The sequence below is a fragment of the Cucurbita moschata genome, unplaced genomic scaffold (genome assembly GCF_002738365.1).
Source record: "Cucurbita moschata cultivar Rifu unplaced genomic scaffold, Cmos_1.0 Cmo_Scf00094, whole genome shotgun sequence".
Classification (NCBI taxonomy): Eukaryota; Viridiplantae; Streptophyta; class Magnoliopsida; order Cucurbitales; family Cucurbitaceae; genus Cucurbita; species Cucurbita moschata.
The window spans coordinates 558,195-570,775 of NW_019268610.1; the positions used below are offsets into that span (position 1 = coordinate 558,195).

Sequence of the window (12,581 nt, forward strand, 5' to 3'; positions counted from 1 at the left end):
AGGGTGTTACAATACGTGATAGATGACTCAAATTTGATTGGAAATTGTTTAGGTATGCAGGTACAAGCAAACCATTAGGCACAAAAGGCAGCTATCTTAAAGGTATTTCATGCAAGACTTCAGATGATTGCAGGGATAATGTTTTTTGTGATTGTAAATTAAACATCTGCTTCTGTCATGGCAACAAGCATTCCTTCAACTTCAACTCCATCTCTCACAGGATGAGTAAGAACATTCATTTAGAAGATAACAAGAAGATCAAAGAAGTGTCTCTCAACAACTAATCAATATTATGAAGATGATCATAGAGAACTCGATCGATGTGACCCTGTATTTAGACTCATAATAAATAAACGATATTTTTGTTTAGTTCGTGTGCCTCTCAAGGTTTTAGGTCATAGTATATCATACGAATACAAGATACACTGACATGCTCGTTCCACATGAAGCTATTTAATGCAACAAATTATTCATAACAACATACCATAAAGAATCATATACATGACAACGACATCATGAGTCAAAAATCGAGTCTCATACAATCATTTAACCGAGGGAAAAAAATGGAGATTTATTTAGGGAGAGAGAAAGGAAAATGTGTTTAAATTAGCAAAAATTAATTGCGAATAGAATTAATGAAAAATGTGTTTAAATGAAATATATATTTGATGTTGACGTGACCCGTGGTTCTGCACGTGTCATATATATCGATATGTGTTAATTATTTGTGGATCGATATGCTTATGATATGTTATGTATATGTTATAATATGTGAATTGTATGATAATACTTACGGTACAATGTGTTCAATGAAATGTGTGTGTGTGTGTATTTATGATATGATATGATTATGATACAAGATATGAATGACGGGTGGATATATATATATATATATATATGTTGTGATATGATATGAAATATGTTATGGTACAAGATATGTGATAAATTTACATGTTTATGATATTATATATTGTGATGCGATATATTATGGTATGAGATGTATATGATAAGATGTTATGTTAAAAGCATGAAACGTTATGTTATGTCTCTTAAATTGTATGTATACAACATGATATGAATGACATGAAATATAACCTCGTTAGAATGATGTATGATATGAAAACTAAAAAATAAGAAATGATATGATATGAACGATATACGATATGTGAAATGATATGAAAAACGATATGATATGTATGGAACGCTAGCGGGATTGTATTAAATGATAATTAAATAAAAAAATATTGGGACTTCATGCATTATGCTCATGCATTGGGGGATACCCCTATTCCATCACGAGCGTATGGACACGTACACCACTAGACAGATGAAGTATTATTATATTTTATATAATGCTATCATGACGGTTACTAATTCTAATGGGTGTCCGGCATAAGGAGCTACCAGAGTAGGCTTGCCCGACAAGAAAAGGGGTCCAACGGTGTGCAAACTGCCTAATGAGCTTGTACTTGCACGTATGGGTTGTGTGTAGAGTACATGGCACACATCTAGGCTGCCCATTAGGATAGTATCATGGAAAAAAAGACTGATATGATAGGTCCCGTCATTGCATTCGCATGTTTTTTTGCATTTAACCCCAATAATGGGGTCACTTCCTGAGTATTTCTCAAAATACTCAAGTCACGTGTTACCTCTATTTCAGATTAAGGCAAGGCATTTCTGTACGGCTGACGACGACATCGCAATTCGAGACCATGGCACATGCATGAGGTAGTTGTATTATTTTCTTAGACTTACGCTAGAATAGGATGCTTTTAATTTAAACGTTTATTTATTTTATTTATTCTTTTGTTGTGTCGTTTTTAAAAATGTTTTCAAAACACGTAAGAACATGGTTTTGTTTTAAAATGAAGATGTCGTTTTATGAAAGTTTAAATAAAGTATTTTCGCATTCAATGTTCATGATATATATACAGTGACGACCTTAAATTAAGTAGAAAATTTCGGGTCACTGATTACTTTCGAAGTATTTTTCAAAATTCATTCTATCATTAAATAAAATTTATGAAAAGGACATATAAACCGTTACTAACTTCTTGTGTGAAATCTTTTATGCTAATTCTAACATTTATTTATCAATAAGAGGATGTTTTAGCTATTCCACAAACATTTGTTTAGATTGTTTTTAATCTATTGAATTTCAAAATTATAGGTAAAAGTATTTCTATTTGAATCAAATCCAAAACATAGGATAGCTACCAAACAGTCAAATTTATTTAATTTAAATAAATTTATTGGTTGATTTGTACATTAGTTTTTTTTTTCTTTTTTTTAATCTTCCCATTTTAGTTATCATACCATATTTTGGTTTCATGTTACCAAATTTGGAAAGCCAGTAAATATTGTCAATTATATAAGAGTTGGGTAGAATTATCAGCACCCAAAAAGCTCTAAAATCCCTTAGTCATGGACAAGAATATTTCTATCAAGTTGGCTTTCCTAGGTGCAATCATCTTGTTCTTCACCGTCTTCGATACAGGTATCTTGTAGTTATTAAAAAATGTACGAGTGTTTGAGGGTTGATTCGAGTCAGGTCAGATTATGACATTTTGTAGACCGAACTCAATTATTTGCATTATAAATTTTTCAGCATAAATAACCGTTATTATATAATGAATCCAACTCAACCCAACTCGACCATAAATTTTTGGGATAGATAGTTGGTTCTGGTAGTTCGTGTTATTTATTCAATTTTTTTTTTATTTTGATAAAAATAAAACATTAGTTTGTAAAATATATGTTTATTTATTTTCATATGTTTGGTTACGATTTGCAATTCAATTTTGTGTATATTTTGTAAGCAAACATGTATATCTTAAAATTAAACGTAAGTTTGATTGTATAAAGATTCAAACCAATAAGTTTTAGGGTTACCAAAAAACGAACTCAGTAGAACTCAATTCAACATATGTTTTGAAAAATTACTTTTACTAGATATGGTAGAAAATAAATAATCAAAAAAATAATTATGAAATAAAATAAATACATATCATTGTATTGTACACAAAAATGCATATTTTAAAATTAACAATAAATTTAGATTGTTTTGGTTAAATCTAGTTTTGGGAACCATAAACCAACTCAATCATAAAAGTTTTTAGTTATTTAAATCTAGTCCAAATAAGTTTATAACTGAACTCGAACCAGATTGGTTCGGTCAATCCAATCTAGTTTTGGGAGAACCCTTAAACCAACTCAATGAGAAAAGTTTTTAGTTATTTGAATTGAGTCCAAATAAATTCATAACCTAACTCAAACTGCACAGATTGGGTTGAGTTGATCGAATTTTTTGAGTCATTAGATTGATTTTGATATTAATTTGAGTATTACTTTGTTTGATGAACAGTGACAAGCAAACCATTGGGAATACAAGGAAGTCATATTCATATTACGTGCAACACTATCCAAGATTGCTTTAATCCTAAGGTTTGTGAGTGCAAATTTGGGCTGTGTTTTTGCATACCTAAGAGCCCGCCGCCGCACTTCAGCTTCCACCATGACAACATCAGTGATACCACTCAAAACTAAGAAGTGGCTCTCAACAGCTATTCAATAAATACCATTATTTTCATCGCAATATGCTTTACACAAATGAATAAGACTGTGATAAAACCATGTATTTCAATATTACCTATTAGATTAAATTGAAAAATTACTTTTTCTTTATGATTTATGAGTTCAAGTATGATTATTGTGGATGAGCGATTGAGGTAGATGAGAGATGACTGCGTGAATTGCGTCGTTTTATAGAACGTTTTATAGGGCCGTTACGTATCGTCGTCAGCCTCAAGGTTTTATGACGCATCTACTATGGAGAGGGTCTAGCCCTACTCTAACTAGTGCTTTGCGTCGTCTGGTGACTGGCTTTCGTACCATTTGTAATGGCTTAAAGTAGACAATATCTGCTAGAGTTGGGCTTGACTGTTACAAATGGTATCAGAGCCAAACACCGGGCGGTGTGTTAGCAAGGACGTTAGGCCCTCAAAGGGGTGGATTGTGAGATCCCACATTGGTTGGAGAGGGGAACGAAACATTCCTTATAAGGGTGTGGAAACCTCTTCCTAATAGAAACATTTTAAAACCCTGAGGCTAACGACGATACATATCAAGCCAAAGCGGACAATATCTCCTCGTGGAAGGCTTGGGTAGTTATACTTTAGTTGTCATATATCTTACAGGCAAATGACTTTGCTACTGAAAATCAAAATCTTTCTACTAAAATCAATAAATAAGGATGTTATGAGCATTCTCGATTAGCCACTTCATGCTCAAGTCCTTATTTTGTGCTAGTAGGACCCACCGATCGAGTCAAAGCTCTATGCAATCTCTTTTTGTGTGGGATTATGTGCAGGAGAGAAAGGAATCTGTGGTGGCAGCGAACAACGAACAACAAGACTACAACTTAATTTTGACTTTTCACTCTATAAGATGGGCACAACTCATTAAACAAAACAATACAATACTATGAAAGTTATTAAAAGATCAGAATCAATTCAATCTCCTCGTCCCTCTCGCGCGCCACATGGTTGATGTTTGTACCCGAAAACATAAAACAAAATGAAGTAGATGTATTTTAAAACACAAAAATATTGGAGCCATCACATGGTTGATGTTTTCACCTTCCTCACCAGTCCTGTACTACGACCTTGTCTTAAATAAGTCTAAAACCAAAATATGATTTTAGATCCCATTAAACATTGAAAGACTTACATGTGTGTATTTTTTAATCCTAACAATAGGGTCACTTAGGGTGTTGTTTTATAGAGTCATCACATTTTTTTAGTTAAAAACATGATTCATAATTACTACTTTATATTAATTTAAATTTTATTGTCAAGTAAATATTTGAAATATTTATATAAAGGCTCCAAGGTTTCATGAAAACATTTGAAAACTCTCCTAATATGTATATTGCATACCTTAAAATTAGAGTCGTTACACATGATTTACATTTTCATCCATGAATTTTTACTAATTACAATGTTTTGGTTCGTAAGGTTAATATCTATAAATGTTTAAAAGAATTAAATAAATTTTAATAAATTTTATGAAGAAGATACTTTTTTATCTTTTCAGTTGTTCTGCTGGATCGGTCGTTCAAGACCTTTGGTCTCTATCCGGACCCGATGAATAAAATGGGAACACTTCTTATGCACTCGTTGAGGATGATTCTGATTTATTTCATGACCTATTAGAAGTAGGTGTTCTGTTGGGATTGGGATCCTCACAGACCAAAAAGATTGCAGTCGGTTTGATAGTGATCGAGTGACATTGCTTCTTCGGCCCGAACCTAGGAATCTCGTCGATATGATACAAAATGGATCAGCATCATAATTATTTTAAATTAATTAACCAAAAGATAACGCTAATGACCAAATTGAGCATTACTGACAACTAGGAGTAAAATGTAAAATATTCGAACCAATAACCAAATGAAAACTAAACTTCGAAGTATAATAAAATGTAACTATGAGATCTCACATCGATTGGAGAGGGGAACGAAACATTGCTTATAATGTCGTAGAAACTTCTCCCTAGTAGACACGTTTTAAAACCGTGAGGCTGAGAGCAATATGTAACAGCTCAAAACGGACAATATTTTTTAGTGGTGGGCTTGGACGGTTGTAACATATCAAAGAAGACAATTTTTGTTAACAGTGAGCTTAGACTATTATAATAGATCAAAGCAGATAATATCTATTAGCGGTGAACTTGAGTTGTTGTAACCGGTCAACCCAAAAAATATTTCTTAGGGGTGAGATTAAAATGATATATATATTTTTTAATTCTCTCCATCCTTTGGAAGAAATAAAAACTTGATCCCAATTCATTACTTGCATCCCTCTTGTGATCTTTACATTAAGTTGGTAAATGGTAACCTTATTGTATTAAATTCATAACATCTCATTTAATGTTGTATTTCTAAAATTCATATTAGCAAATTAATTGAATATTGTCCCAAAGATTATATAATGGGATGGACAACAATGAAACTAACCTCATCCCATCAAACCATTTACAATACAACATAATCGCAAACAAACTTAGTTTCAACTTGGCTTTCGCTATGATATTGCTCCTTGTCTCTTCTTTTGGTAATTTTCAACCTTGTTTCTTTTTCTTCTTTTTTTTCCTTTTTTGATAACTCTCCAAAAGGAGAGTTATATCAAGTCTTTTTATCGTTAATTTTGCACTTATACTCACCATTTTCTCATTAATTGCTCCATTTATTCTAATTAGTATACATGAAATAACCCATTGTGGTTTAATATGAAAAGAATATCAATTTCCATAAATCGAGCTTAATTGTACACTTAATTGAGCTATTTGATAAAATTCTAAAACATTTATGCTGAACCACGATGCTATATCAAATTTGGAAACAGCACTGCTTGCAAATCTGGAAATAAATTGCAGAACTTGATGCTGAAGCAATCAGCAAATCTAGAAATAAATTGCAGACCTTGATGCTGAAGTAATCCGGAAAGCAAACTTTTCGGGGATGACCTGAAAATTTGAATCCACATCAGCAGTCCACGTGGATCATTGGCTACCAAATTAGAAACATCCTAGGTAGATAATTTTATCCTTTCTCAGCCTTAAATGAGAAGAAACAAACATTATAAGAGGAAAAACATACCTAAAATAGGGAGGGGCCACACTTGGGTGAGAGAAATCAGATTAGACAGCAGCAGCCCCGCTGTTGTGAACGGCTGTGAAACTAGAGAAGAAGAAGAAAATCCTGAAACTAGAGAAGAAGAAGAAAATCCTAATCCAGCAGCTGTTGACAGCAGAAGGAAAAGGAGACCAACAAGGATTGATTAGGGCAAAGAGGTGGACATGAGAGCTCAAGGGAAGGGAACTTCCATTGACTAACGACAACAAACCAAGATAACTCTCTATTTCCTTATTCTCTTTTCTCATTCCATCGATTTTACATGATTGAGATGCGAATTTCTCTGTTTAATTCAGTTTCTATGGAGAGCTTGTTGGATCGATATGACAACCCTAGAAGGGGTGAAGAGGGTTTCAACAATAATTTAAAAAAAAATAATAATAAGACTTGATACCATGCAATAAAAATTAACAATAATTTAGAATTTAAATAGAAAAAGGAATTTAAATAGGAAAAGAGTTAGAAAATATAACACCGTAGTTTTATAGTGGTTCGGCCAAACTCAACCTACTTCACTCCCCAAGCGCCTCTTGGGAATTTGAATAAAACTTTCTGACTCTTTCCTCGAATCAAAGCCCGAGCCCAACCACTACATCGCTTCTTTTACGAGTGCAAGAGCAAACTCAATCCTTTCCACAGCTCAGGATCAAACCGGTACACCGCTCTCTTTACGAGTTCAAGGATGAGCAATCTCTTTAGTTTGGGGGTGTGATAACTTTCCAAAAGTAGAGTTATATCAAGTCTTTTTACTAGTGGTTCGGCCAAACTCGACCTACTCCACTCCCCAAGCGCCTCTTGGGAATTTGAATAAAACTTTCTGACTCTTTCCTCGAATCAAAGCTCGAGCCCAACCACTACATCGCTTCTTTTACGAGTGCAAGAGCAAACTCAATCCTTTCCACAGCTCAGGATCAAACCGGTACACCGCTCTGTTTACGAGTTCAAATATGAGCAATCTCTTCAGTTTGGGGGTGTGATAACTTTCCAAAAGTAGAGTTATATCAAGTCTTTTTACCGTTAATTTTGCACTTATACTCACCATTTTCTCATTAATTGCTCCCATTTATTCTAATTAGTATATATGGAATAGCCAATTGGGGCTTAATATGAAAAGAAGATCAATTTGCATAAATCGAGCATAATTGTACACTTAATTAAGCTATTTGGTAAAATTCTAGAACATTTATACTAAACCATGATGCTATAGCAAATCTGGAAATAGCATTGCTTGCAAATCTGGAAATAAATTGCTAACCTTGATGTTGAAGCAATCCGGAAAGCAAACTTTTCGGGGATGATCTGAAAATTTTAATCCACATCAGCAGTCCACGTGGATCATTGGCTACCAAATTAAAAACATCCTAGGTGGACAATGTTATCCTTTCTCAGCCCTAAATTAGGAGAAACAAGCATTATAAAAGGAAAAGGATACCTAAAATAGGGAGGGGCCACACTTGGGGAGAGAAATCGGATTAGACAACAGTAGCCTCCGCTGCTGTGAAACCATAGAAGAAGAAGAAAATCCTAATCCAGCACCTGTTGATAGCAGAAGGAAAAGGAGACCAATAAGGATTGATTAGGGCAAAGAGGTGGACGTGAGAGCTCAAGGGAAGGGAACTTCCATTGACGAACGACAACAAACTGGGATAACTCTCTATTTTCTTATTCTCTTTTCTCATTCCATCAATTTTACATGATTGAGATGCGAATTTCTTTGTTTAATTCAGTCTGTACGGAGAGCTAAACTTTATAGGGTAGGCGAGAGAGTTTTATATAGTTTAACTATGTTGACGGTATGATTTTAGTTTATTAATGAGTTGTTGTTAATGATTTACATGTGTGTTTAATTAACTACTTTACATACATCGTTGTTCTCTTATTTGGGAGAAGAGAGGGAGCAATGAAATCCTCTTTAATACTCTAGTTCCATAGCGAGAAAACTTGAAGGGTAATAATAGGGTTAGGAATAATTCTTCTCCTAGAGCCATGCTGATAGAAATTACAACGATTATGAAAATAATCATCATTCATGACCCTCGGAAGTGGGCTTGGAAATCTATTAAAAGGAACTGAAATCTACCCCAAAACTCAACAACTTATCTATTTAATCTCTCTTAACCAAACGTTCCTCATTATAGTTGATTTTCTCATTATTTAGCAGTGGCACTCTGCTTCAGTTTTGTTTAAGGAGTCAAAATCACCAACATCCATTTGAATGTTACCCAAAAACTCACCTAATTTCCAGCAATTAAATTTACCAAAAGGATAGGTTCTCTGTGGAATCGATAATTTATTTATTATTTCCTACTTGTAATAGTGTATACTTGAACTTAATCTTGTGAGTTTTACATCATTTTAATAAATACATCCACAAGAGTTTTTGGTACTGTTGTCGGGGAACCTAATTTTGTTATTTTACTTGTTGTAGATTTTCGTGAGTTGGAGCCAAAAAGAAGCCATAGTAAGCCATAGATGACAATTATAGCCTTCAAACAAAAACTAGAGTAATTGTGGGGAACGAGATAGAAACTCTAGTGTTCATCCATAATATACAACCACTACCTAAATTATGACCTAAAAATTAAAATTTGAAAACATAAGTTGTAGTTGAAAATTACATAAAACAATCCCCTAAATCCAAGAACTCGTGTCCAATTAGTAAATCCTAAAGATAGTAGCTAATGTAGAGTAATTGAAGCTCCACGTGAAGTAATTTCAAGTTTCAATTACTTAACTAAAGTTTATCTCGTCTTTAATCAAGCATGAGTTTACTACAATAAATAAGTATAGCATTTTAAATATTATGTTATGAAAGAGGCAGAAAAAAAAAGCTGAACATTTCCTTTTTTTTTAAAAGATGGTGAAAAGATGGTGAAAAGTTGGGTTAAACAAGAGAGGACATTTGGTTTTTTTTAAGAAAGAAAAGTTGGGTTTAAAAAGAAAAAAAAGGGAAAGGCGAAAACCACTGTCCAACCTTTCTTTCTCTCTTTCCCCTTTCCTTTACTGTTCAATCTTTCTTTCTCTCTTTCCCCCTTTCCTTTACTGAATGTTTGTGCCATTTAGAGTTTACGCTTGTGTGCCCCACAGGTTTGTTGCACTAAATTATGCTAAATTGAAGTTAAATAAATACTATTTTTAATTGCTTTGATCCTAAGTGTTTGGCGCTTCTATTGACAGTGTTGTAATCTCTTGTTTGCATAAATATTTTTTTAGAAGAAGTTTTGTCTGGGTGGAATTCTGCTCCTATTCCTTAAAACGAGATCGTTAATTTCAGTAAACCTGTGATTGTGAAGTATGATAATACTAATATAATCATTTTAGTAGTTCTCATATCTTGCTGATGTTTGGCACATCATCCACATTATTTATTTTTTTTTTATGAAAATTGCAGGAACAAGTGAAACATGCTAACAAATTACTCCATTATCTATTACTATTCTTTTCTCGACATTGGACAACATTATAGAGACAATGGACTAGTAAGGCATCGACTGCACAACATATTAAAAGAGCTGGAAGTACTGAGCCTAGGCATTGTTATTGTCTCTATTCTTCTTCAGCTGTAGTTTTTAGTAATATGTTTCTTAAATATTTCCTAAATTTTATGTTCATCAAATTGAATACTTTATTGTAAAATTTTAATTATGAATGGAAGTCCCTTCATATTTATTGTGTTATAAAATATTCTTTCATGTTAGATTATATTAAAAAAGTATTGTCTGAGTCTTTTAATCAAAAATAAAAATTATAATAAAATTTATACAACATAAAAGAAATGTCATTAAAAAAATTATTACATTAATTATAGTAATTATAAATGATTAAATAACATTTATCATAACATAAGATTAAAGCTATAAATACTATATTATAACATTAAGAAAATGCTTTTAGAAGTAAAAAATAGCCAATATTTTAGTTATATTAAAAATATTATAGCTCTAAAAAAAATGCTATAAAATGTTTTTATAGCAATTTATATAAGCTATAGTATCATACTCTATTATAACATTTTTTATAGCTAGAAAAAGACAATATAAAAAGTCTCAAACTTTTAATAACATGGGCTGTCACGACGTTTGAAAAACGTTATAAAAAGTCTATGATAGCGTTTTTCATAAGCTATCATATCTATTATTTGTTGTAGTGGTTGCACTTAAGTTCATGAAATGTTTATAGACTCCAACTCTTAGTACTATTAATGCAATTAATTTCATATGAGTTTGTAATAAATAAAACTATGGTACATTCAATACAACTTCATTTTCTTGTCATACGAAGCAAAATAGAAGAATTAAATCAAACAAACTGATGAACTGAGCTGAAAAAATCCAACCCAACCCAAACTGATTAGTTTGATTCATTTGTTGGGTTGTAGTTTATTTGATAACACTTGCATATTAGAACAATTCAATATTACATGTCTTACTTACAAGTAAAATACTAGACCATCAACTTTTTGTTTTATTGTCCAACAACCGCTCAAGAAAATAGATTTCAAATTTGAGAAAAAAAAATATATTGAGTAGGAGTTAAAAATGTTGCATTTATCTTAAAAAGGGCATTTGGTCTAGTGGTATGATTCTCGCTTAGGGTGCGAGAGGTCTCGAGTTCAATTCTCATAATGCCCCTATGTTCATTTCTCAAAAGATGAGCCTCAGAGAAATTGAATGATAATGATCTATTTAATATAATGATGATACATTCCATAAACAACTTAATATATAGTCCATGATAAGGGCATTTGGTCTAGTGGTATGATTCTTGCTTTGGGTGCAAGAGGTCTCGAGTTTGATTCTCGGAATGCCCCTCCAAAAGAAAAAAGGACAATTTTGAAAGAAAAAAAATTGTTTAGTTATCAATGGGGCCTAACCCAAAGGAATGCGTGGCAATGCACAACTTTAATATAAATTTCATATATTGAGGCACCGAAAATATATAGACTAGCAACTAAGAATCAAGATATACTACTTGAGACCTCTCAAAATGCCCCCAACAATATTATATCAAAATGAATTATGAAGATGATATGATTTAAAATGAAACATATTCTTGGAAGAAGAATAAAGATCATCTTGGGCCGTTCTTCAAAAATAACATTACACAAATTGTTCTATTGTATTCTTTCTACTTTTCATTATGTTGTCCGCTGTCGTCAAATAGGATCTGTTGCCCAAATAACTGAATGAAGAAGTTTCATGATGTGGTATTCTCAAGGGCCGAAGTGCAAAGCCCCATAGCTTATCCGTAGTCAGGAAGACAAGAAGTTTCAGAGAGCCATAGGTTCGAATCCTGTCACCTTGATGTGGTATTCTCAGGGGCTGAAGTGCAAAGCCCCATCGCCTATCCGTGGTCAGGAAGGCAGGCGAATCCTGTCACCTTGATGTGGTATTCTCAGGGGCTGAAGTGCAAAGCCCCATCGCCTATCCGAAGGCAGGCGAATCCTGTCACCTTGATGTGGTATTCTCAGGGGCTGAAGTGCAAAGCCCCAAATTGTCATTCTTTTGTCTTTTGAAACCCCTTACCTTATCAGTCATCAGGCAGGTTTTTGGTATCATATATCGAGATAATTATTATGAAAAAGTTATTTCACTAGTGTGACTTAGATACCCTTTCTTTGTAGTATCAGTCATGTTATTTGAATAGCCTGAAGTCATCATAGCCTCTCCACCGGTTTGGAAGACTCCTTCGGCATCAATGTGCTCCAATGAAAGAGATCAGACCCTTTCCTGAACCAGAACCGGGCACAAAACGTCAAGGAGAAAGTCGAAAGTGAGCTCTTTTTACGCATACCAATCTCGAAACCCAATTAGCTCACGGGCTGTCTCCTCAACCCTGGCGAGTATGAGTGCTTGGTAAGAGAGAATGTCGAATGAGAAAGACA

The 12,581-nt window shown here is 33.3% G+C and overlaps 2 non-coding genes across 2 annotated transcripts; both read left to right on the forward strand.

The window, feature by feature from the left end:
• The first annotated feature begins 11,256 nt into the window (after positions 1 to 11,256).
• TRNAP-AGG lies at positions 11,257 to 11,328 on the forward strand. The gene has a single exon. It is a non-coding gene; the product is annotated as a tRNA-Pro (tRNA).
• Positions 11,329 to 11,435: 107 nt separating this feature from the next.
• Positions 11,436 to 11,507, forward strand: TRNAP-UGG. Its single transcript has one exon. It is a non-coding gene; the product is annotated as a tRNA-Pro (tRNA).
• Positions 11,508 to 12,581: the final 1,074 nt, after the last annotated feature.